The 24,766-nt window shown below is 44.3% G+C and overlaps 1 protein-coding gene across 2 annotated transcripts in view; it reads left to right on the forward strand.

The window, feature by feature from the left end:
• LOC122944558 (mitotic spindle assembly checkpoint protein MAD1-like) overlaps positions 1 to 24,766 on the forward strand; it is a 381,207-nt gene that overhangs the window by 16,861 nt on the left and 339,580 nt on the right. The gene's annotated exons all lie outside the window — the stretch shown is intronic.

Here is a 24,766-nt window from a genome sequence, read left to right on the forward strand (position 1 = left end):
ACGCCCAAAGTCTTGGCCTGTTGTCTCCAACCAGATTTCTGCTTGACATAGTTAGGTCTTCCTTGGGACGCGGCAACAGCAAGACATGCCAAAATGACAAAAAGGGATGTGGAGGAGGTTCCCCATCCCTGGTTGTTCTATTAGATGTTCCATTGTATGGCAAAACGTGTGCAAGAAGGCCCTCTTCAGTGGGATAACATTGGTTGCGAAGAGCTAGGGTCCAGTCCTGTCAAAGGACACGGAGACCAGGGGCGCACTGACCGTAGACCCTACAGGGAAATTTCCTGGTTGGCCAATACCCATAGGGCCACCTGAGGCCTCCTTACCGCCGCCAGCTGGGTACATAATGATCTGATTAATGCACGGAGCATTAACGGCCACAGGTGCCCTCATAAACTCAACTGTATCACCGTCCTGTGGGGAGGGCGTCAGTATTTTGTGCTGCAATGTGATTTTTGGTTATGGTGAGGCGGTATTTTGTGCTGCATTATGGTATAACAAGCCTTGCCTACTTCTGTTGTCCCTGCCTAGTTGTATTGCCCTGTCTTCTGTCAGGTTGGTCCTGCCTACAACATGGGGCCACTTTTTAAGGTTGTTTTTTTTTTTTCAGGGCCAGTTTAAGTTCCCAGTCCACCCCTGATGGAGATGGGCACAAACACCCAATCTTTCTGTCCTGGGTGGCAAAACCTGAAATCATTATGTTGTGACCCATTTTGATCTTTGCTGTAGGGCCCCTTTTTTCCTCCATGTACGTCACTGTTTGCAGAGGTTCTTCATCAGTATCAGAGTTTTAATGGTGGACACTTTGCCGCGTGACCCAGAGTATCTTTATGTAGCACGGTGGACATTGACAATGTCAGTGAGATGTAACGCAGGTGATATATATAATGTGCATTATCTCCATATGGCCCCCCAGATCAGAGCTGATGCCCACCACCTACTTTGTAGGATATGTCGACCTGTCTCCTGCTATTAAAACGCTGTAACTACTGTTTCCTCCGGTGCAGTCGCCAGGCTCGGAGCTGTAGCTGTGGGCATTTCTCACCATCCTTCCTTCCGCCAGTCGCCTCATTTACACTCAAGCTGCAGCAAAATTTCTCCCATCATATCTGTTAAATTACTGAGCGTGATTTATAAGGGAATTATGTAGGCAGTCAGCAATGGCGCAGCCGGCTTACAAATGCTACGTTATTAAAATCAGGCTGCGCAATGTCACCTAAGGAAGACACGGCCATTATAGAGCACATTAAAAAGCGCTCCAAAACGAAAAGTTAAATGAAGCCCTGATGGCTCGGCCGCACAGCTTTATTTTCTAATTCGTCTGACATTTGATGAGCAAGCCGCCGCCGCCGTCCTTCCGGTAATTTCACAAATGGCTAATTAGGGCGTTGTTCGTTTGCGATTTGTCTCATGCGAGTCAGGATGGCTGCGTGAACTTTTAGCTTTTATTTTACGTGGTCTGTATCACGTGGAAATCAATCAGACGTTTGCTGCCATTGAAGCTTGTGTGCAAAAGTCGTAAATTTTATTATGTGCAGTGGGGCAAAACTTCTCGCAATAATGTGAGTTTTGGGGATTTTCGGAGGCTCACAGCACGTTTCATAATTTGCGCCTGAAAACTTGCCTAAATTATAGCTAAAATTTACACATCAACTCAGATTCCATTGATTGCAGTTTGTGGCTGGAAAGTGTTAAGGCCTCTTCCACACGAGCGTGACGGATTAGGTCCGGATGCGTTCAGTGAAATTCGCACCGTTTTGCAAGCAAGTTCAATCAGTTTTGTCTGTGATTGCGTTCAGTTTTTTTCCGCGCGGGTGCAATACGTTTTGATGCGTTTTTCACGCGCGTGATAAACTGAAGGTTTACAAACAAAGTCTCTTAGCAATCATCAGTGAAAAACGCATTGAATCCGCACTTGCTTTCGGATGCGATGCGTTTTTCACCTGAAGCCCCATTCACTTCTATGGGGCCAGGGCTGTCTGAAAAACGCAGAATATAGAGCATGCTGCGTTTTTCACGCAACGCAAAACTGATACGTGAAAATCACCGCTCATGTGAACAGCACCATAGAAATGAATGGGTCGGGATTCAGTGCGGGTGCTAGGCGTTCACGTCACGCATTGCACCTGCACGGAAAACTCGCTCGTGTGAAAGGGACCTCAGAGTCATGCGCTTTTTAATAAATTTGACGCTTCTTACTTCATCAGCTTTTGATTAAAGTGGTGGTCTGGCCTCGGAGCCGACAAGCCCTGGGGTCCATCCGTATTCTACTGAACAAAACACACCCGCCTGTCAGCAGTCCGCCGCTCTTCGCTGTTTATGGTACCTGCAGGGCCAGGAAGCTGCTTGGTCCCATGACAGATGCAGCCATTCACAGGAATCAGTGGTCACAGCGGCTTGAATGTTACATCACAGCTGTCATGTACCGTTCAAGCCACTGAGGCCTGTGATTGGCCACAGTGGTTATGGGGCTGAGCCCCCTCCTGGTCCTGTAGGCACCAGCAGCGGCAGGACCGCAGACAGATGAGTGAGTTTTTTTTTTTTTTATGTTAAGGGGACAGGCAGGTCCCCAGGGGTTGTCTGCTCCATGGCAGGACAACCCCTTTAAGGATGCCTCCTAAAACACCATTCTTAGGAAAGATGCCCCCTTGTGGCCAAAATGATGTGGAACCACCATTTAATTATTGAAATCGGGTGTTTCAGCCGTAGCCATTGCAAACAGGGGCATACAGTCAGGTACAGGCCATGCATAGACAAACATTGATAGTATGTATTATACTGAAGGGTGAACCTGGCACGGTTAGTGAATGCCACCTTTACCACCAGTCAGTTTGTAAAATTTCGAATTTTCTAGATCTTCAATGAGCCTCTAGGGGCAATGCGGGCGTTGCCATTACACCTAGAGGCTCTGCTCTCCCTGCAACTGCTGCGCCCTCTCCACTTTGATTGACAGGGTCAGGCAGTGAAAACAACAACTGACCCTGTCAATCAAAGTGGAGGCGGCATGGCAGTTGCAGAGAGAGTAGAGCCTCTAGGTGTAATGGCAACGCCCCCCGTTGCTCCTAGAGGCTCATTTGCATATGTTAAAACATAATTTTTCTCAGCAATGCGGACACATATGGACATGGGACCAACACAGACACCTTCAGCTGCCAAGCGCACATGTAACAGGTCAGCCAGTGTCATAGGTACAAAACTGCTGACAGATGCCCTTTAAATAATTTGATGAATGCATTCTCTAAAGTACAATTGATTACCGATGGTGAGATATTCTGCATTTGTGGGTCCTCCTGGAACAGCTCCTTGTAGTCTGAGCTCTTGCCCACTCTCCTTCTGCAGGAAAAGTTTTGCTAAAAAAAACAATAATCTTTTCCAGATTTAGCATTTTCGCGACTAAACTTTCTTTAAAACTGATTAGTTTCTGTGCAGCGAAATACCTGGAAGTTTATTGAGCGCTGACTTATTTTACCTGTGAGCTGCAGATGCTCCACAATAATAACATTTTCATGTGCAAATATTAGTTTCAGATTTGTGCGGCTGTTGAAGAGAATAATAGATCCTTAGGAAACGTCTCGCTTTTACTCGCCAGCCCTGTTTTTGCGTTTTTTTTTTTTCCCTTCCCTCCCACACCCAATCAGACTTCACTTGTTTACTCTATTCGGCTTCATAAAATTGGCCTGGGTGTTGGTAGAAATGTAGGAGAAGGGAAATAAAATTGCCTTAAAGTAGCAAAGTTTGTATGAAATGTGGTCACCACAAGTTTTACGATTCTCATAGATTACCTTTATTAACTCTTGACGGAATGCTGTGTTTCTCCTCAATAAGGGCTCATGCACACGACTGTATTCTGCGGTCCGCAAAAAATTAAATGGAGGACATCCGTGTTACATCCGTAGTTCTTGTGGATCCATTGTAACAGGGCCTGTCCTCTTATATTTGGGAGTCCTGTCATAGACGTCTCATAACGTATATTTGATCACGCGTATTAAATGTATTTATTCACTTAGCCTGCATAAGCTGATTATTTCTTAAATCTTTTGAATTCATGTTTTGAAACACTAGTCTTTGCAAAGTATTCTGTCACTCGACAGCCAAAAATTGTGCCTGTATCCTGTTTTTTTTCTCCTTATGTTTATTTATTTTTATACTTTATACTTTTCTGATCCCTCAGCATTTCTGTTGAAAATATTTTCTTTGCATGCTAAGAGGACAGGCTGGTTTCTAAGTCAATCAGATTAATCTTTACTTCTGCTCCTCCTCCCCTCTCACAGCATGAGGAATTGCAGCAGCATCCCCCTCCTCCCCATTGCCTTTTATGTACTATATTTTTAGATGGAATTTTTTTTTTTATGAAATCAGAACTACAGATGAAATGAGAACTACAGGCTACTGTAAAATGCTAATTATGAGATCTAGAGTCACATGCACTACTGACTTATGCCAGAAATAGTACCAGACTACATTACAGTTAAGCTATATAGCACTTTATTTTTTTTTCCCCATCAGCTGCCAAATTCATTTTCTCTGCAGGTCTTCATAGGTGCAAAGATGATTTTAGAATCCATTCTAATTAGACAAGGATCTTTTGCTTTGCTTTTACTCGGATGTCTATTGCTTTGAGGAGTCAAACTGCTGAAATGTCATAAGACAAGTCACACAGCGAGCTGGATTTCCCATGAGACAACCTTCAGCTCTGCTGTTGTGTGTTTTTTATTTCTATTATTTTTTTTCTGGTAAATGATCAGCTCATCTTTTCCGTGAAATAACTGTGACATAAACTTAGAGATGGAACATTCTCTCCGTATTCCATCTAAAGAGCGGGACACCCAGGTAGACGTGTGTGGTTAGATTTTATTCCAGGTGAAGATAATCGTAGTACAAGGAACCTCTTTGAGACGACCACACAAAACAGAACTGAAAAGTGTTCCTCTAGGGGGATGATCTTCTTGAAGACAGAATGCGACATATGGTGGAACGGAGTAGTTATGAGCGGCAGGGGCAATATTCGAATTTGTGATATTTCACGCATATTTGTCATACATTCGAGAATTCGCTATTTTCTTGATTGCAAAAATCGGCAATGTAATACGCGCGTACTGCCCGCGCAATACAGGGGTGGGTCACTTTTGCTACATTTTTCAAACAGCTACAAGTTTCCTGAGACTGGGGAAAATGATTGCCACGGCAGAACATTACAATAGCTTTATATGCAGATAGAGTGCTCCAATATATTCATGATTGCGCAAATCAGCAATTAATGATGTGCATACTTAGGCGCAATACTTGCAATTTCACATTTTAGCACGTCTGACTAGATATTACTGATTGGTGCACTAAGTATTGTTGTGACATCACAGCACTATGTCTGTAGCATGTATGTATGGACGGCAGAGAAACAGTAAGTCCTATCACACTACCTAACACCCTGCACTGGAACCTAGCAGCTCCACTATATCACAATATAACCTAAACAGTATAAATACATAGCCTGGTACTAGGGAAACTCAAGGCTGTACAGAGAAAGGGGCTGAACATTTTTAATGGCGACCAATTGAATTTTTTTTTTTTTTTAGCTTGAAACTAGAATATAATTGCCCTCAAAGGTGTCCACAGCCTTTTAAAGGGGTTGTGCCACAATAATCAACTTTTTTCAAACCAGCACCTGGATCTGATTTATTTTTTTGTAATTGCGTGTAATTATAAGTTTAGTATAGCTACTGAGCTATCAATAAAATGTATCTGTATAGCGCCACCTCCCATTTGCTCTTTTCCTTAATAGTTGTCTACCTCGTTGAGGTGGTCACAAGCGCTCAGTTTAAATCGTCAACTGTCAACAACCAGTTCCAAGCAATTACAGGGGAAGAGCTACAGCAGTCAGGACATACGGTACCCCCTGAACTCTGATAGGGAGATGGCTTCAGCAGAAAGGGCAAGCCCCCTGAGATGCCAGCTTGACATAAATCTAGCAGAGCAATGAATGGGGAGATCTCTGGATCCATGTGAGGTCCAGGGCTGGTTCTAGCTTTGTTACAAAAAGATGGTCATGTACTATAGGATGTCTGTTTTTTTTTTTGCATTAGTCATGGGATAACATCTTTTAAGGGAAGTGTTGCTGGGTCAGAAGAAGGGTCTACCTTTTTCTTTTTTCTCTCTCTTCAAATGGAGTGGCACTGGTCAGTGGGTTCAGCCTGGTATTGCAGGTCAGACCCGTTTCTCTAGGCCTAAACAACTTTTTGTTGTAGCTGTAATGGGTAGTAATCATCCTCACGCCTCAGAGGCTGAGAGCTTGGCTGTAAGACAGAGGTAAGCGCTGTGATGTAAGAGCCCCCCGCCTCTGATCACAGGGCGCTATGATTAGTTCTGCTGCCATGTCTCCACTGAACATTATATTGATTGGTGCGGAAACTTGAAAATGAAAGTTTTGAGGTTTTTGTTTGATCTGTGCGCTCGTACGTTTTATAAATGATGTTTTATGATTAAGACAATGTCTCCTGCTAATTATATCATAACCTTTTACTGGAATACTGATTAATGAGATGCAAATGAAACATGCCAGAGTCAGTAAATAGGAGATGTGCCGCTTTTACGCTCCAAGACGGCTTTGCTTTATAAATGAAACGCGTCTTGGTTTATAAGGAGAGATGTTCTGTGGCTTCATCCTTCTATAAATGTGTAAGAAGAAAAAGGGACAAAAATCTTCACTGTGCAAAAATGCCTGACCATGAATGGGCCTAGACATAGTAGTGCCCTGTGGAGACGTTAGTGGTGCAGCGCCCCTAGTGGCCATTCTGTTGTCGCCAGTTTTTTAGTAGTGAAACCATTTCTTTATGAGCGTATTACAGACATAGTTATGCATAAGTACTGAGGTCATTTGTCGGGGGGGGGGGGGGGTTTAAACTCACAAGTTTAGGGCTCATGCACATGACCGCGCCGTGTTTTGTGGTCTGCAGATGGCAGATCCACGAAAGCACGAATGCTGCCCTTGAGCGTTCCACAAACGGAACGGGCAGCCTGTAATAGAAATTGCCTATTCTTGTCCACAAAAGGGCCAAGAATAGGGCGTGTTTTATTTTATTTTATTTTTGCACGGAACGAACAGATTCAGACAGCACACGGAGTGCTTTCCGCACTGAGCTTGAGGATAGCTCATCAATATGGAAAAAATGGACAACCCCCTTTAATCCTTAGTTGCAGCTTCGGTACACCAAGGGCCTCTTGTTGCCGATCCAAACGGCAAATTCTTTAGTTCAACTCAGAGACTTGACCATGCAGTCATTTTAGTGCTTGGGCTGAGTTCACACTTCAGTTATTGTTAGCCAAAACCAGTAGTGAAGCCTACTCAGAGAAAAGGTGTAATGGAAAGATCTGCACCTCTTCTGTGCTTGACCCACATTTTGGCTCACAATAACTGATGGAAATAACTGACCAAATAACTGAAGTGTGAACTCAGCCTTAGGCCTCATGCACACGACAGTTTATTTTCACGGTCCGCAAAAACGGGGTCCGTGATCCGTAACCGTTTTTTCGTCCGTGGGTCTTCCTTGATTTTTGGAGGATCCACGGACATGAAAAAAAAAAAGTCGTTTTGGTGTCCGCCTTGCCGTGCAGAGCCAAACGGATCCGTCCTGAATTACAATGCAAGTCAATGGGGACGGATCCGTTTGACGTTGACACAATATGGTGCAATTGCAAACGGATCCGTCCCCATTGACTTTCAATGTAAAGTCAGGAGTCCCTTTTATACCATCGGATCAGAGTTTTCTCCAATCCGATTGTATGTTTTAACTTGAAGCGTCCCCATCACCATGGGAACGCCTCTGTTAGAATATACTGTCGGATATGAGTTGGATTGTGAAACTCAGATCCGACAGTATATTCTAACACAGAGGCGTTCCCATGGTGATGGGGACGCTTCAGGCTAGAATATACTAAAATACTGTGTACATGACTGCCCCCTGCTGCCTGGCAGGTACTGCCAGGCAGCAGGGGGGCAGACCCCCCCCCCCTGTTTTTAACTCATTGGTGGCCAGTGCGGCCGGCCCCCCCTCCCTCCCCTGTAGTTAACTCATTGGTGGCCAGTGGGCCCCCCTCCCTTCCCTGTAGTTAACTCATTGGTGGCCAGTGGGCCCCCCTCCCTCCCCTGTAGTTAACTCGTTGGTGGCCAGTGGGCCCCCCTCCCTCCCCTGTAGTTAACTCGTTGGTGGCCAGTGGGCCCCCCCTCCCTCCCCTGTAGTTAACTCGTTGGTGGCCAGTGGGCCCCCCCCCTCCCTCCCCTGTAGTTAACTCGTTGGTGGCCAGTGGGCCCCCCCTCCCTCCCCTGTAGTTAACTCGTTGGTGGCCAGTGGGCCCCCCCTCCCTCCCCTGTAGTTAACTCGTTGGTGGCCAGTGGGCCCCCCCTCCCTCCCCTGTAGTTAACTCGTTGGTGGCCAGTGGGCCCCCCCTCCCTCCCCTGTAGTTAACTCGTTGGTGGCCAGTGGGCCCCCCCTCCCTCCCCTGTAGTTAACTCGTTGGTGGCCAGTGGGCCCTCTCCCCTCCCTCCCCCTCCTAATTAAAATCTATCATTGGTGGCAGTGGAGAGTACCGATCGGAGTCCCAGTTTAATCGCTGGGACTCCGATCGGTAACCATGGCAACCGGGATGCTACTGCAGTCCCGGTTGCCATGGTTACTTAGCAATTTGTAGAAGCATTATACTTACCTGCGAGCTGCGATGTCTGTGACCGGCCGGGAGCTCCTCCTACTGGTAAGTGACAGGTCTGTGCGGTGCATTGCCTATGTGATTGGAGCATGTGATCTGACGTTGTCACAGGTAGTTCATCATTAAAGAAGTAAAGAAGATAACCATGTTATAAAGGGAAAATAATAACATCTACACAACACCGAACCCAAACCTGAACTTCTGTGAAGAAGTTCGGGTCTGGGTACCACAGTCGGTTTTTTATCACGCGCGTGCAAAACACATTGCACCCGCGCGATAAAAACTGAACATCGGAACGCAATCGCAGTCAAAACTGACTGCAATTGCGTACCTAATCGCGCGGGTTTGCCGCAATACACCGGGACGCATCCGGACCTAATCCGGACATGCCCGTGTGAACCCACCCTTAGAAATACACTGCAATACCCCAATCAGTGTTTTACTAACAGGCTGCCTTAAAGGGAACCTGTCACCAGGATTTTGGGTATAGAGCTGAGGACATGGTTTGCTAGATGGCCGTTAGCACATCCGCAATACCCAGTCCCTATAGCTCTGTGTGCTTTTATTGTGTTACAAAAACGATTTGATATGTATGCAAATTGACATAAGAGTCATATCTTACTTGTGTCACCAGAGAAGAGTCATATTTTCAAGCTCTGACTCATCTCAGGTTAATTTGCATATGTATCAAATCTGTTTTTATACACAATAAAGCACACAGAGCTATGGGGACTGGGTATTGCGGATGTACTAGCGGCCATCTAGCAGCCCATGTCCTCACCGCTATACCCAAAATCCAGGTGACAGGTTCCCTTTAAGGGGAATCTGTCACCGCGGTCTTGGGCTATTACCAGCAGTACTAGATGAGTAGTACTGTAGCTATGGAGTCCAGGTTGGTATTTTTTATTTCCTTCTGCCCTCTGTTCACCCACTGTCAGTGCTCAAAGCTGTTCTGAAATACATTGCCAGGACTGCTGTGCACATTCAGAAGTCCTCTCTATTGCGCTAGTGTGGCACAACAGTCCTGACGGTATATTTCAGTGCAGCTTTGGTGACTGACAGCCAGAGAACTGGTGGCGGTAATAAAAAGAAAGCTATCTGGACTTCTTATCTGTAGTACTACCTATGTATTACTGCAGATGCGAGTGAAAGATCATGGTGACAGATTCTCTTTAAAGAGTGAGGTTCCCCCCTTGTCCCAATGAACTATTAAAGGGGTTGTATGGTATTAGAGAAAAAAAATGGCTGCTTTATGCTAAAGGCAATGTCAGATTTGTCTGCAGGTTGCTTATGGTTGGTGCAGTACTAGACACATCCCATGAATAGGTGTGGTAATGTTCTGGGGGGATGGGGGGTGAATAGCCTTTATTATTTTTTTCCTAATACAGCACAACGCCTTAAAGGGGTTGTCTGACTTCAGAAAATGGCATTCATCATGTAGACAAAGTTAAAACAAGGCACTTACTAATGTATTGTGATTGTCCATATTGGCTCCTTTGCTGGCTTCATACATTTTTCCATGCTCATTTCTATGGTTACGACCACCCTGCAGTCCAGCAGCAGTGGTCGTGCTTGCACACTATGGGACAGTGGGAGAACGTAAAGGCACATATGCGCAGCAGCTCCAGCCACAACCATTTTGTAGCGGTGGTCGTAACCATGGATACGAGCCGTGTATAATGTGATGGAAAAATGAATCCAACCAGCAAAGGAGGCAATACGGACAATCACAATACATTAGTAAGTGCCTTGTATTAACTTTCAGTACACGACGATAAATGCTATTTGCTGAAGTGACACAACCCCTTTAAGTAGAATTTAAATTTAAGTTAAATCTTTTTTTTTTATGGCATTTCTTCACATTTCCAGTTTGAAATCTTAAATGTAAAGAAGGATTAGAGGTAAATGCTGAAATCCGTCTGGCCATTGTTTGTCCTTGGCTATGCTCATTTCTCCAGCCAGATCCAGACTTCTATAATGAGGGGATATTTTCTTTCAATGCAAAAATGTCTCATGTTTCCATCTTAAAAAAATAAAATAAAAAAAAGTAAAAAAAAAAAAGTTTTCCTGTCAGAAGCGATGGGTTAATAGCGGCATCATTACAGCAGTATCACAGTTATGACTTGTAACCCAGGCCCCTCGCTCTCTACTTGAGCTGATACGGACTCGGGCAGCCAGCCTATAATTGCTATGTTTACTGGGGAATTGGGACAGAACACTTTATACTAAGACCCAAGACTGCAATTTAGTTGGTTTTTCAACACTTACTTTAATGACCGGCAACATTTATAGACGTGCTGAGAGATGTGATGTTTTCTCCCTCCATACGGTTTGCGAGTGCGTGGATTAAACCCATAAAATACAGCTAGGCTGGTCTGTATCATGCATGACTCCTGTTAAAATCTGGTTTTCTTTTCTTTTTTATTTAAATCTGATGTTTTTATTAGGTTTTCAAACAAATATGCGGAAAGTATAAAACAACAATTGTGCAACCGCCTTAATGTAATTTATCCCTCCCCCCCCCCCCCCCCTGTGCAGTCACTGACCGTTTCACCCTAACTACGGTATTCTGTGATCAACAATTGGGCACTATCCGTGTACGCAGCAAGGCCGCCGAAGCCAACCCAGGCCTAGCAATCCAAACTTTTCATTGTTTCTCAAATTTCCTAAGACCAGCCCTCTTTAGGTATACCTTCCACTCCATAAAAGTCATGTTGATTAACTCTGTCATATTAGGAGATGTGGACTGCCACCAATATTTGGCAATACGTTTCCTAGTCAAGTAGAGAATCTTGGCTATAACCAGTTTAGACACATCATCTGTAGAGATGGCCATCCGATGACCTAACAGCCCAACCTTTGGGACTTTCGGCAACTGAACAGTATAGACCTCTTCTAAAAGGCAATGTCACGGTAGGTGAGGGAAGCGAAGCAAGCAGACCAAATACAACAAAAGCAACAAAACACCAGGCTAGGCCCCAAAGCTAGGGGAAAGGTCACCACCTGACAATCCCTGAGTCTTTCCCTGACTGCTGACAACATGAGCCAATCCTAAAGGTGGAAGTGTTCATGCGCTGGAATTTAAGCCTAGCTGAAACTGTAACAAACCCTTAGCTAGGGAGCTAGAAATAAGACAACCGGTTCCTAGGGCTTGGTGCAGGAACCAGCGTCTTCCTGAGGCCTAGCTAGAACAAACAAAAGGGAAGGACTAGGACTTAGCTTAAGATGGACGGGGAGCAGGAGATCTACCAAACACCAGCTGAGAACTCCAGAAGCAAATATAAACTGCAAGGGCTATAGTGAGAGGCGGGTATAAATAGCACCAGTAAATCGCTAACAAGCAGAACCTGTGAGGAGGTGGGATCCTGCCCAAAACCACAACAAAGAGAAACAGAATAATCTGTCACTCACGTGCAGCAAGTCTGTCGGATCTTCTCAGGCCTCTCACAAGACAGTGCATGACAGGCAACTACAGTAGAACATAGGTCTTCCAATACCCAGCAAGACCACAGCATATGAAGTGGACACATCTAGGGCATTTAGAAGAGCAGAAGCGGGGTTCCTTACACCCCATGTTATAGGATTGATTGTGTCATGCGCTGGGCCACACATTGAGAGTGACAGAGTACAGGCCAGCACATCCTCTCACTGTGTATCAGAAATAGGGCCCACATCAACCTCCCATTTATCCTTCAGACCTTGCAAAGGATTACCCAGACATTTGGATAGAAGAGCCCCATAAGAGAGTGAAATCAAAGTCTTAGATGTAGGAGGCAAGACTTCTCTGCCAAGGACCCCGTACCAGAAATATCTATAGTCACCGTGTGCGTCCCTGAGGTTGGATGCCGTGACGTAGTTGGAGATGTGGATAAAATATGGAATGCGCCAATCCAAATTCGGCCTGCAAGGTTTTGAAGTATTTAAGTCTAGTATTATCGTACGACTGGTGGACATATTTAATCCACTATCGCTCCCATATATCAAAGCCATCCAGTAGAAACAACTCTACTAAATGGGGATTATGCCAAAATGGTGTATATTTGGTACAGCCTCCAAGCTCCAATAGATCTTTAAATTTCCACCACACCCTATGCAATAGAGACAAAATGGGCATAGATGGTGTTATCAGTTTTAATCTATGGGCTTCCAAGGATCCCACCAATTAATAGTTTTTTACAATGTACCTCAGTATCCACTGCCTAGAGTCTCGGTCAACAGTTAAGCCCCATCCTTGTAGATGTTGCAGCTGTGAAGCCAAAAAAGAAGTCCAAGGATGAGGCAGCACCACCCATCCCTTTTCTTTAGCCTGTTGTACTTTGCCCTGTTTTTTTTCTAGGGGTTCCCTTTTGACAAAGAAGATCTCGAAAAATACTTTCTGTATGTCTAAGCTGGTATGAAGGAAGGCAGAGGGGGCATTGTGCAGAATATATGGTAATTGTGGCACCAAAATTAATTAATTAAATTAGCACATCTCATCATTGACAAAGGAAGTTTGACCCAGGCATCCAATTTAGACCACAGTCAGTCGAGGCAAAAGATTCAATTGAACATAGTCCGGAATATTAGAGGTAACCCAGATACCCAAATACTTAAAGTGGTTATCCAATAGTACAGATACCCCCCACATTGCCCAGGCCTTTCCTATAGACGATACTTTCCCGGTCCTCGGCACCTGCGTTTCTCTTGATCCCTGCACGGCCACCTCCGCATCTCCCCGTCATGTGGATGAAAACATTCAGCGACAGGGGGGGAGCAGCCAATATCAGGCTGCAACAGTGACCCTAGCGTCACCCACGATGCTAGGGAGGCTAGTCACCACTGTGGACTGATATTGGCTGCCCCACCTGTCTTCGGATGTTTGATCCGCGTGACGGGGAGATGCAGTGGTGGCCGTGCGGGGGAGCAGCGGGTGCTGGTGACCAGGTGAGTATCGTCTATAGGAGGGGCCATGGCATTGCGGGGGGTATTTGTACTATTGAATAACCCTTTTAAACGTATCCACCAAGGGGAACACCTTAAGAACAAGGCATTATGACCTTATCTGCTGGCTGGAATGGCATCAATGTAGATTTTGCCCAGTTGATGGTAAGGACCGAGTACCTACCGAATCCATCTATGATGCCCATTACATTAGGAAGTGAGCGATGAAGATCATCCACAAATAGCAAAAGATCATCTGCATAAAGTGAGACACGTTCCTCTGTAACCCAGTATTTAAACCCTGCTTTATCTGTAGATGACCCTGGTAGGGCCAAGAAGAATAAGGGGGATGAGGCATTGTTCACCCTGATTCTAGCCATTGGGGCGACATAAAAGTTTTACCCGTTTGATAATAGGAGCCAAATCCTAGTTTCTCCAGGAAGGCCCATAGGTACTCCCACTCGACAAACTCTTAAGCAGCATCCAGTGATCAAATAGCATTGCCACGAGGACCACCCAGGGCCATCTGGAGATTAAGATAGAGGCTGCACAAATTAACAGTCATAGACCTAGAGGACATGAAACCAGACTGATCAGGATGGACCACAGAGCCTACCACTGTAGCCAACCTATCTGCCAGCACCTTAGCAAGAATCTTCATCTCCAAGTCCTTGCCCGTTTTAGGCAGAACTACCACTATGGGATCATAGAATGAAGGAAGGGAGGGATCCCTTTAAATAGACATAATTATAGGCTTCCAACAAATGAGGAAGAAGATCCTCCCCAAATGTTTTATGTACCTCAGTGCGGCATCAGGCCAGTAGCTTTCTCATTCGTTATGGACTGCTCCACAGACTGTAATTCCTCCACAGTACTAGGTTTTCATTTTACAATTTTGGTTTTGTGTTTTGGAAAACCAACTTTTACTGTGCTGGGGGTAAAGACTGTATGACTACACCTACATTGGATTGGTTACGCTGGTGAATTACTCACACGGATTTATACACGGCAGCATTTCACAGGACCGCAAAGTGGATGATATTTTAAAGGGGTTTTTACGCATGATTAATGTAAAAAACAATGAATTATAACTAATCTAATGCATGATATTCTATTTCGAACAAAGTTAGAACCAGCCCTCACATGGAACCAGAGATCTCCCTATGCATTGCTCCTATTGCTCTGCTAAATTTATTTCAAGCCATCAGCTTAGGAGGTGTGTCCTTTCTCAGAGGACATGGCCTGTCTGCCGCAGTTAGTGCTAGTTGAGGGTTAAAATTGAGCATATGCGTCCGTCTCTACCCTGCTCACTGAAGTGGACGCACATGCTCAGTTAAAGGGTGGAAGTGTGCATGTGCATCCACCTCAGTGAGCAGGACATGGAAATTTGAAAAAGAACCAACAGCAGGTGGCGCTATACAGATAGATTTTATTAACTATCTCAGTCGCTATAATACATTTTTAATTACATGCAATTACAAAAGTATTAAAATCCAGCTGCTTGTTTGAAAACGGAAGAATTTATTTGTGGGACAACCCCTTTAAGTAATCGCACCCACACACTGCAAATGAAATCTGCAGTGTAAAATGACCTTCTCCGCGGACCTTAAATCCATGCGGTGCCAAATTATGCTGTTGATTTCCACCGCATATTTCACCCTTTGCAATACACAGGGGAAAAGTTACGGAAAAATCCTGACAAATCCGCAGGGTAAATTTTGTCCCATGTGACTGTACCCCAAGGGAAACGTTTTTTTACTGTTGTGGCCCATTTCTTAATCAACCGCCAGTCCTCTGGGTAGTGACCATGGCAGCCAATTATGGACACCAGTTTGCAGTTTACAGCGATATCTCACTCCTGCCATTAGACACTAACAGAGAAGCAGGGAGCTGAGATACTGTCATCTGTTTGATCCGATCCTGTCTATATATCTGTCTGTATCATAGAGGAAACATTTTTGGCCCCACGGACAGATTTTCTTGCAGGCACCGATCATCTTTCTTCCAAAAACAGTACCATACAGTACCTGACCATGGGTTCTGATATTGCAGCTCAATTTCATTGAAGTGAGTGGGAATGAGCTGCAATACCACACACAGCCTGTGATTAGGTGTGGTGCTGTTTTAGGAAGAAAGCAGCCATGTTTTATATAATGCTGGACAACCCTTTTAAAGAGGTTATCCATGAAGGGCTAGTGATAACCCACCCTCAGGGGTCTGAGTCCTAAAACCCCCGCTGATACTGGGAGGACACCAAGCTGTGGCTCCCGACATCTTTCCGAGCACAGGTCCGTACATTGTATAGCGGCTGCTGTATATTGCAGCTCGGCCACATTCACTTCAAAGGGGCTGAGCTGCACCTAGGCCACGTGACTGATGTACGATAATGTGACATGGCCTGGGAAGAAGCCACGGCGCTCACAGAGTGCCGGCCTCTTCTAACAGCTGATCGTGGGGCTCCCAGGTGTCGGACCCCCGCTGGTCTGGTATTGATGACCTGTCCAGACAGAAGATAGGTCAATAAATGGATAATCCCTTTAAGGCTTGAGTATCGGTAAACGGCTGTAATGCAGATCCGCAATATAGACTTTCAGTATTGCCTCCGTATTACTGATCAGGCAGGTAATTGGACTAGAGACACTTTTAAAATCGGACATGTGGTTTGCGTGCTGCGTTTAAAAAAAAAAAAAATATGCCTGTGTGTTATACGTCCATGCGAAATACATTTTACCTGTGTTCTTTAGAGACTGAGAAAAACCTGGAATACCAATTTAAAATGTACTAATGTGAAAGCGGCCTTTGGGTACGTTTACACATGGATTTCGGTGCGCGGTTTTCATGAGAAATACCATGGGAAAACAGTGTGTTCTGCCTCCCATGGTTCCTCAGTGGAAATCCGGGCCTCAAAATTGAATTTTTCCGGCATGTGAGTAGCCAAAATTATAGCCGCCGCGTGGTGTCCGCATCTCATTGTTTTCCTTGGCCGTTAGCTTTACTGCTCACGTGGCCAGCGGTTTAAAACTGCAATCACAGCAAGAAGGGACATATCCTTTTTATTGGTGCGGTGTACAGATGGACGCCTCCAAAAGCCACGGCGAGTGTCCGCTCGCAGTTTAGCTCCATTCAATGGTCCGCAGCATAAACCATGGTGGTTTCTGCCACGTCGTACATGGTGGACTATGACAGTCAAAACCCTGTGAACGTTCACTTAGACGGTTCAGTCCTGTAGGCGCAGTGTGATGATATGCCTGTCACTTCAGCACCACGGACAGCTCATGCAATATCCCGTCTACTGTATAAAATACCTGTGCACTTCTATCAGACACAGCACGTCAAAGGCCGCCTCATGTTTGGTGAACCAAAACTATTATGTTGGACAGTTGCATAAGTAGCAATTGCAAGAATTGATCTCCTAATCGAGTAAGACGGGTGCTGGGAATTCTTTTTCTTACTGAGCTGTGGTTCTGCAGATCATTCCACACTATGTGCTTGACAGGTACAGGTATAGATACTGTTTCTTTAAGAAACAGCGCCACTTCTGTGCAGTGGTTCTGTCTGGTACTGCTGCTCGGCTCCATTGAAGTGAATAGAGTCGAGCTGTGATACCGCGCACAACTTGTGGACTGGCTTGGCGCTTGGAAAAAAGTCATTCAGGTTTTCCTAATCCAGGACAGCTCCTTTAAGATTTGTGGCTGCGCTGTGCCCTGTACAGCAGCATTCGGCCTGTCCCAGGCAATGGACAAACTTCAGCAGAGTTCGAGGGAGAGTTCTGCAGGCTCTGAGGCCTGCCAGAGCAAAGTTCCTGAGTAGCGCTGCCTGTGGCAAGGCTCCATTGAAAGATAGTGAGTCTCCCATAGGCTGCAGTGTTAAACCATTACAGTCTATGGGTGAAGAAATTAGATGATCTCCTGTTAAAGGGGTTATCTGAGAATTTTTATATTGACGACCTATCCTCAATAACAGATCGGTGGGGGTCTGACACACAGGACCCCTACCGATCACAGCCTCTTTCTAGGCCATGTGATGTCACCGTACATCGGTAACATGGCCTAGTTGCAGCTCAGCCCTATTCAAGTCAATAAGGCTGAGCTGCAATACAAAGCACAACCGCTATACAATGTATGGCGTTGTGGTTGGAAAGCTGCCAGAGGTCCAGTGAGTGTAGCAGCTCCCTGAAACAGCTGATCGGCGGGGGTGGCGGGACTGAAAATAAACATAAAAAAGCTTTCCTCATATTAAAAATGCACAATAAAAAAATAAAGATCATCAGTCTCCCAAAATGCCCACATCTTCTACTGGTGCCAGTTCTCTGTACTGCCAAAGCACCTGCTGTTTGTGTATACAGCACATGACCGCCCATCACTGTGCCCTCGCAGTTCTACAGTACAAGACCGCGGAGGAGTGATTGGCTGCAGCGGTTACATGCTGTATATCAGCTCATCACCAATGCAATCTGAAAACAAAAGGGCTGGAGCAGACCAGCATTTTCTGTCATGGGGCAAACTTACCGGCCTCCTCACTGCGCCTGCGCCGAATACTGAACGGGACGGCGCAGGCGCGATATTTACATTGCAGATAGGGCCAGCAGGAGAACAAACGCTGGCCTGGCCCTGTCAATCAAGACAGAAGGGTCTGGAAATGAGGTGGGCGAACGGAGCCTCTAGGAGCAGGTGCAACGCCCCCCTCCCCCCTGCTCCTAGAGGCTCATTTGCAAATAATTAAAGTTAAAATTACATGAAAACGGGGTCATACTTAAATAAAAGAATTGCAGAGTTAAATTCAGGTGACATTTTCACATCTATAATGTCAGCCTGTTTAATAGCGAAAATTGGGGTGACAGAGACCCTTTAATGATGTCTGACAACCCCTTTAAGGGTATACTCCCATGGTGCAATAAAATACATCCTTAAAATCTGCATTTTCTTAATAGCGGCCGTAAATAAATAGGAACATTAACTGCTGCGTTGTCAAATGCCGCTATTAATTGACCAAGTATTATTTTTATTGTGGCAGTCAATTAGCAAATAGAATAATGAGCTATGTAATTGGGCGCTAATTACCTCTCCAGCGTGAATGCAATCCGTTTCATTTAGTGCTGATGTCACATCCTGAATGCTTGGTTACATCGCTGCCCCCCGCCCGGTGCTGAGGGTGGCAGGTTTTTTTCTGGCGCTCCGAATGATTCGTGACTTCCCACAACAAATGCAACTTTACTTAATGACTACAATACCCTCTATGAAATCAATTAAATTGTTCACTTTCAGCCTCCTCTAAATTAATATGTATTCAATTACCAAAGCAACTAATGCGGTGTAATGTGGAATTTATTACCGTCAAGAAATCACTCCGGTGCCGCTCCTCGTCATGCTTGGGTTATTTTTACAGATTTTGGTGTTACACATCATCTTTAGTGCATCACTCCGTTGTCGGTTTTGCCTTATCCTCTGTGCTCGCTCGAGGCTGGATGCACAATGTTGGGCCTCATGCACACGACCTTATGTATTTTGCGGTCCGCAAGAAATACGCATGACGTCCGTGTGCATTCCGTGTTTTACGGAACAGCTGGCCCCTAATAGAACAGTCCTATCCTTATCCGTAATGCGGACAATAATAGGACGTGTTCTATTTTTTTTGCAGATCGGACGTACATAAACTGGATGCACACGGAGTCGCTTGCATTTTTTTTTGCAGACCCATTGAAATGAATGGTTCCGCATGCGGTCCGCAAAAAAAAACGGAATGGACACAGAAAGAAAATAGGTTTGTATGCATAAGCCCTTAAAGGGGGTTTCTGCTTGTGTGAATAGTGTTTTACTGAAAAGTTGTGCAACTTTCTAATATACTTTGCATTTGCTTCTTACCTTTTTCAAGACCTCTGCTTGCTACAAGTGAGTAAAAACGTTTTGTTTGCATCCAGAGGCTGAAAACCTGTTGCCAAGTTTTTCTGGGAGATTTAAAGGGGTTTTATACTGATTGATTGGTGGGGGTCTGACACCTGGGACCCCCCGCTGATCAGCTGTTTGAGAAGACAACGGGGCTGGCAGTAGCTCTGCGGCCTTCTCCCTGTTAACCAAGCACAGCTTCGTATATCGTATAGTGGCTGTGCTTGGTGTTGCACGCATTCACTTCTATGGGATTGAGCTGCTCCTAGGCCACGTAATGAATATGACATCAAAAAGGCGATGTTGGGCTGCGAGAAGGCAGTGGCGCTACTGCGAGTGCTGGTGCCTGATCGGTGGGGGCCCTAGGTGTCCAACCCCCACCGATTTAGATACTGAAGACCTATCCTGAGGATAGGTCATCAGTATAAAAGTATCAAAAAACCCCTTTAAAGGGAATCTGTCACCAGCCATTAAACCTAGAAGCTCAGCTCTCTCTGCGACTGACATACACTCTACACCTTGACAGGGCCACACGTGGCGTTTACACTGCCTGGTCCTGTCAATCCAAGTGTAGAGGGGATGGCAGTTGCAGAGAGATCAGAGCCTCTAGGTGTAATGGTAACGCCCTCGTTGCTCCTAGAGGCTCAATTGCATATATTAAAATTTAATTTTTCTCAGCAATGCGGGCACATATGAACATGGGACCAACACAGACGCCTTCAGCTGCCAATTGCACATGTAACAGGTCAGCCAGTGTCATAGGTACAAAACTGCTGACAGATGCCCTTTAAAGCTATATCTTTGGACCCCGCCATAATGGTTTTCTTGGCTTAGCTGAGCATCCATCTTGGCATTGCATCTCTATGAGCTTCTGGCTTTCTAATGGAGTCTGGACTGCATACATTCATTTCAAACTCCTATCCCGCGCCTTCTATGAGCAGCGTTGACAGCGCCGGCGGTAAGAGGACAAATGTTTACAATACGTCTCAGTTGTGGCCTCCTCACTCTGCACTTAAGGCTATGACATAGCCAAATAGACGTTCCTCAGCGCCTCCAGGTGAGCTGCTAATTGCCGATCAGTTTGTAAAGTCACAGGTCACGGAGGTTTAATAATTTCAAGCCCATAATGATAATCGCTAATTGCCAATTCAGTCTGATGTTGACAGCTCCATCTTTGCCAGATCAGAATTTAAGATGTGTCCCTGAGCGTAACGACAGTCATCTATAATACATGAAAATAGGTTCTTTAATCCTCAATTTCAATTATATATTCTGTTTAAAGCCCATAGTCTTTTTATTTAATTTTTTTATCTATTTTTTGTTTTAAAAGAAAAAACGTGAAGAGAACTCATTGAAAGGAAAAGTTTTACGAAACGTCACCTGGTATCTACATACGTGTAGTCGCTAGTTGTCCTATAAAACTGGTTAGATATGCATGGCAGATAATTTTATTTATTTTATTTTTTATTATTAATGAATTATGTTATTCCACTTATTCTCAACAATATATTCCCCATCCTCCCCGGGGAGCCCCATTATATTAGTGTTTAGATATGCGAATGGTAAAATATGACCCAGTGTAGTGTCCTTGTGTCGTGGTGGTCTTGCCTCAGGCCGTCGATGGTTCGCTGCAATAACTGAGTTGAAGTAGACAGACTGGGTAACTAAATAAACTCTATAGTTCACTCAAAAGCAAGGAGCGGGGTGCTCTAGTAGCTGCTTTCCAGGCTCCGGCAGCAGGAGAGCAGGGGAAATGCATTCCCTCGCTGCTTCTTGTCTTGTCCTTTAGGACTCCAACTAACAGAAAGCTTCCTGAAAAACCCTTCCTTTGGTCGGAAGCAGGACAGTCCACTAATGCCCAAAGGAGGAAAAAGAATGGAATGGTTAGTTTTATTCTTGTCTATAGGACTCTGCAAGACCTACGCCACCTGCTGGAAACCAGGCACATAGCATCAAATGCAATTTAGGTTAACAGTTGCATATATACAATACTTAATAAGGGGGACATATATTAAATAGAAACATGGAAAGCTAGCCATAGAAAAAAATAACAAGGTGTTAATTTGTAGTGCCCCCTATCCGGGATACTGCACATGCCTTAAAAGCTTTTTCCGAGATTTTAATATTGATATGCGATCGGTGGGAATCCACCACCCCTCACCCTTGCCGATTAGCTGTATTAGAGTAGCACTGGAAGTACACAGCTCCATCCATTGTGTAGTGGACAGCGATGATGGTTACTACGGCACTGGTTCCAATAATTTCAGTGGGAGCAGTGCTGCACTGACAGTCCCTGTCCCACTACACAACGGATGGAGCTGTGGAGTTTCAGGCATCAGAGTTCAGAAATGGCTTATCGTCAGGAGCACAGGGTGTCGGACAACCATCGATCAGATATTGATGGGCTATCCTGAGAGTAGGCCTTCTGTATTAAAATCCCAGAAAACCCCTTTAAAGGTGCACCAGATATGTTTCATGCTGCCGTTACCCACTCTCTCGCCCATTTTGGAGAGCTATGGAGGAAATTTATTAATTCTGTATGCCAGTTTTAAAGCTTACAAATTTTTCACAATCTACACTTTTTGGGATGTTCTGCCTCTGCTTTTCAAAAAAAGCATTCAGGACCTCATTGTTCCATTGATGCAGGAGCTCCTCTTATTGAAAGGCCTTCTGATTTGGCACATGGAGGAAAGCTCCAATGAACCTCTCCCATCTATGATGTTCATATACCTGAATAAAGTATTTAGACAAGTTGAGTGAATCTGATTTTACTGCTTTGTTGATATGCAACCCCTTTAATTCATTCTTCCAAACTTCAACTTTTAGATGTTTTGCTACAGGAAACCTCTTGAAGGAACCTACTCTACAACCCCAACCACCATAGTGAGGTTGTTTTTCGTACAATTAGAGTAGATTTGGAAGAATCCAATATTAACCTAAAATATTTTTTATCATAAGAAAAAAAACAACAACTTGGCAATGCAGCGCTGCGGTCCTAGATTCAAACCTGACCTAGGGCATCATCTTATATGAAGTTTGTATGTTCTTCTCGTCTTTGGGTGGGGTTCCTCCGGGTACACTGGTTTCCCTCCATGCTACAAATATTTATTAATAGGTTAATTGACTTCCTATTGAAAAATAAAAAAACTTTTGCTAGTGGATGTTAGAGAATGAGCGTCACTCGCTGTACTACCATACCACAAAGGTCTCCAAGCTCTTAGAGTCTCTCGGGTGACGAAAAAAAAGCGCATTACAAATGTGTTTTTTTCATTATGCCTTTTATTTTTGCTCTCCAAGGCGCAGATGTTTTTTCTCCTTCTTTATAATTTACCATTTTAATAAAGCCGTCACGTTCTTACAACATCTACTGGTTGCCTTTCCAGGCCGATCATAATTGATTATCTATATTCGGGCAGCTCGATTAACACGTTAATGTCGTTGAACATTAATGATCTAATGTGACAAGGCAAATTGTGTCCTGGAAAGCTTGTCCTCAATGTTCATCAATAGTCCAGTAGAACAGACCTTGCTGGGCCTTAATTGCTTACTAATTGCACATTTGCATCTGCTTTACCATGGCTGGCTTCAAAACAATCCTGCCAGCCCATGTTTGGAGAAGACATGAACAGAATCGTGACATGCCATTAAGAATCCCAATCACAAATGAGACCTGTGCTTCAGATTTACGATGCACTAAATGTTTTATGATGGCTTCTGTGCTGACTTCTTTCACTGGGCTATTGAATATCACAGTGATTTCTTTACATCTCAGACCGGTAGGAAATGTGAATTTTAAGGCCTCAGTGTTTTAGTTTTATTGTATGGCGTTCTTTATATCGTTGCTGTGTGTCCACGTATGGTTTAAGGATCTGCCTTTCCATGCATTAAATCTGTTCTTCATAGGTCTTGAGTTTTTTTCAGATCCGTCTGCCACTTAAAGTACAATTCAAATCATACATTTTCATACCTATCTTATAAATGCATTGTCTTCAACTCCATGTGTGACTTCACAGCCTCATTGATTCTCAAGAGGTTACCTATGATATCGGACCTCCTGACCTAACCAAATAGGTGATGACCAAATTATTAACAAGGCCCCACTCAGGTCATTCATCTTGGATTTTGACCTATTTTGGACTTCATCACAGGATAAAAAGTTGCATTGTGCCCTTGGAGGTTCATGGGCATCTTACAATGCAATAGGTCCAATGGGAAATTCTGTACTAATGATAATATTAGCAAAGCTGTTGAGGTCCCTCAAGCAGCTGCGTTTGAGTTGGTGGAAATGGGTGGACCCAATTTGGTTTGGTCCTGTTCTCTTTTCCCTTGAATGTTCGGTTTCTCCAATCCCTATCACCACATTAGATAAGAAAGCAAATTGAACTGGCTCTATGGCTACCGGTGGAAACCCAGAACATGCATACAATAGATTGGTTTTGTTGTGTGAACGCTCCGGTCTACTTTCATATTTTTGACTTATCTTTCTTGTAGTTATTTTTGTTTTCACTTATCACTTTTCATTTTAAAGACCGCCCAGTGATTGCCATAATTTGACTGTGGCTTCCCCTGCTCTTCGAAATAATTCCATGTATTATTATGTGGCCGCTTCTCTTCTCTGCTGTACTGGAGATTACTATAGGGGAGGTTTTGATAAACTGGGAATGCGGAATGGAAATATCCTCATCTGAAACTGATGATAACGCTTTATTAGCCTCTATTGTCTACTGCCAGAAATTAGCGTTCAAATGAAGCAAACTCAGAGCATTTGTGACTATTTCAGAGAGTTGGTAATTGTCCCAAAACTGTTGTGTTTCTTTCCGTATCGATAGAAGCCTCTTCTTTTATGTGTAGTTCAAAATCCTCATTAGACTGAAATCCTCACGCATTAGCAGTCCTGCTTAAAAGATAAATTGTCTGTTTAAATGCACGATAATGAAAATTCATTTGCAAAGGCTCTTATTTATATGCGAGGCTTACTATCTGTAATACAAAGCCTCAATTAGGCAGAATATAAAGTCTGAATACCTAAAGATGACTGTCGAGTGATTTTTCTGATATCAGCTGTTTTGTTTTAAGTTTGCACAATGAATGCAAGTAACTTTTTCTTTTTGCCTTTTTTGTTATTTTATGTATTTTTCTTTGATATGTTCTAGAGAAAGAAGAGCCAGATATTCATTGTGTCCAATAAAAAAATATTACTACTGTAGAGGTCAATGATTGTGTCTTCTATTAGGCTTTTCAAAGGGAAATTTTTGGTTCAGTGATGA

The sequence above is a fragment of the Bufo gargarizans genome, chromosome 8 (genome assembly GCF_014858855.1).
Source record: "Bufo gargarizans isolate SCDJY-AF-19 chromosome 8, ASM1485885v1, whole genome shotgun sequence".
Classification (NCBI taxonomy): domain Eukaryota; kingdom Metazoa; phylum Chordata; class Amphibia; order Anura; family Bufonidae; genus Bufo; species Bufo gargarizans.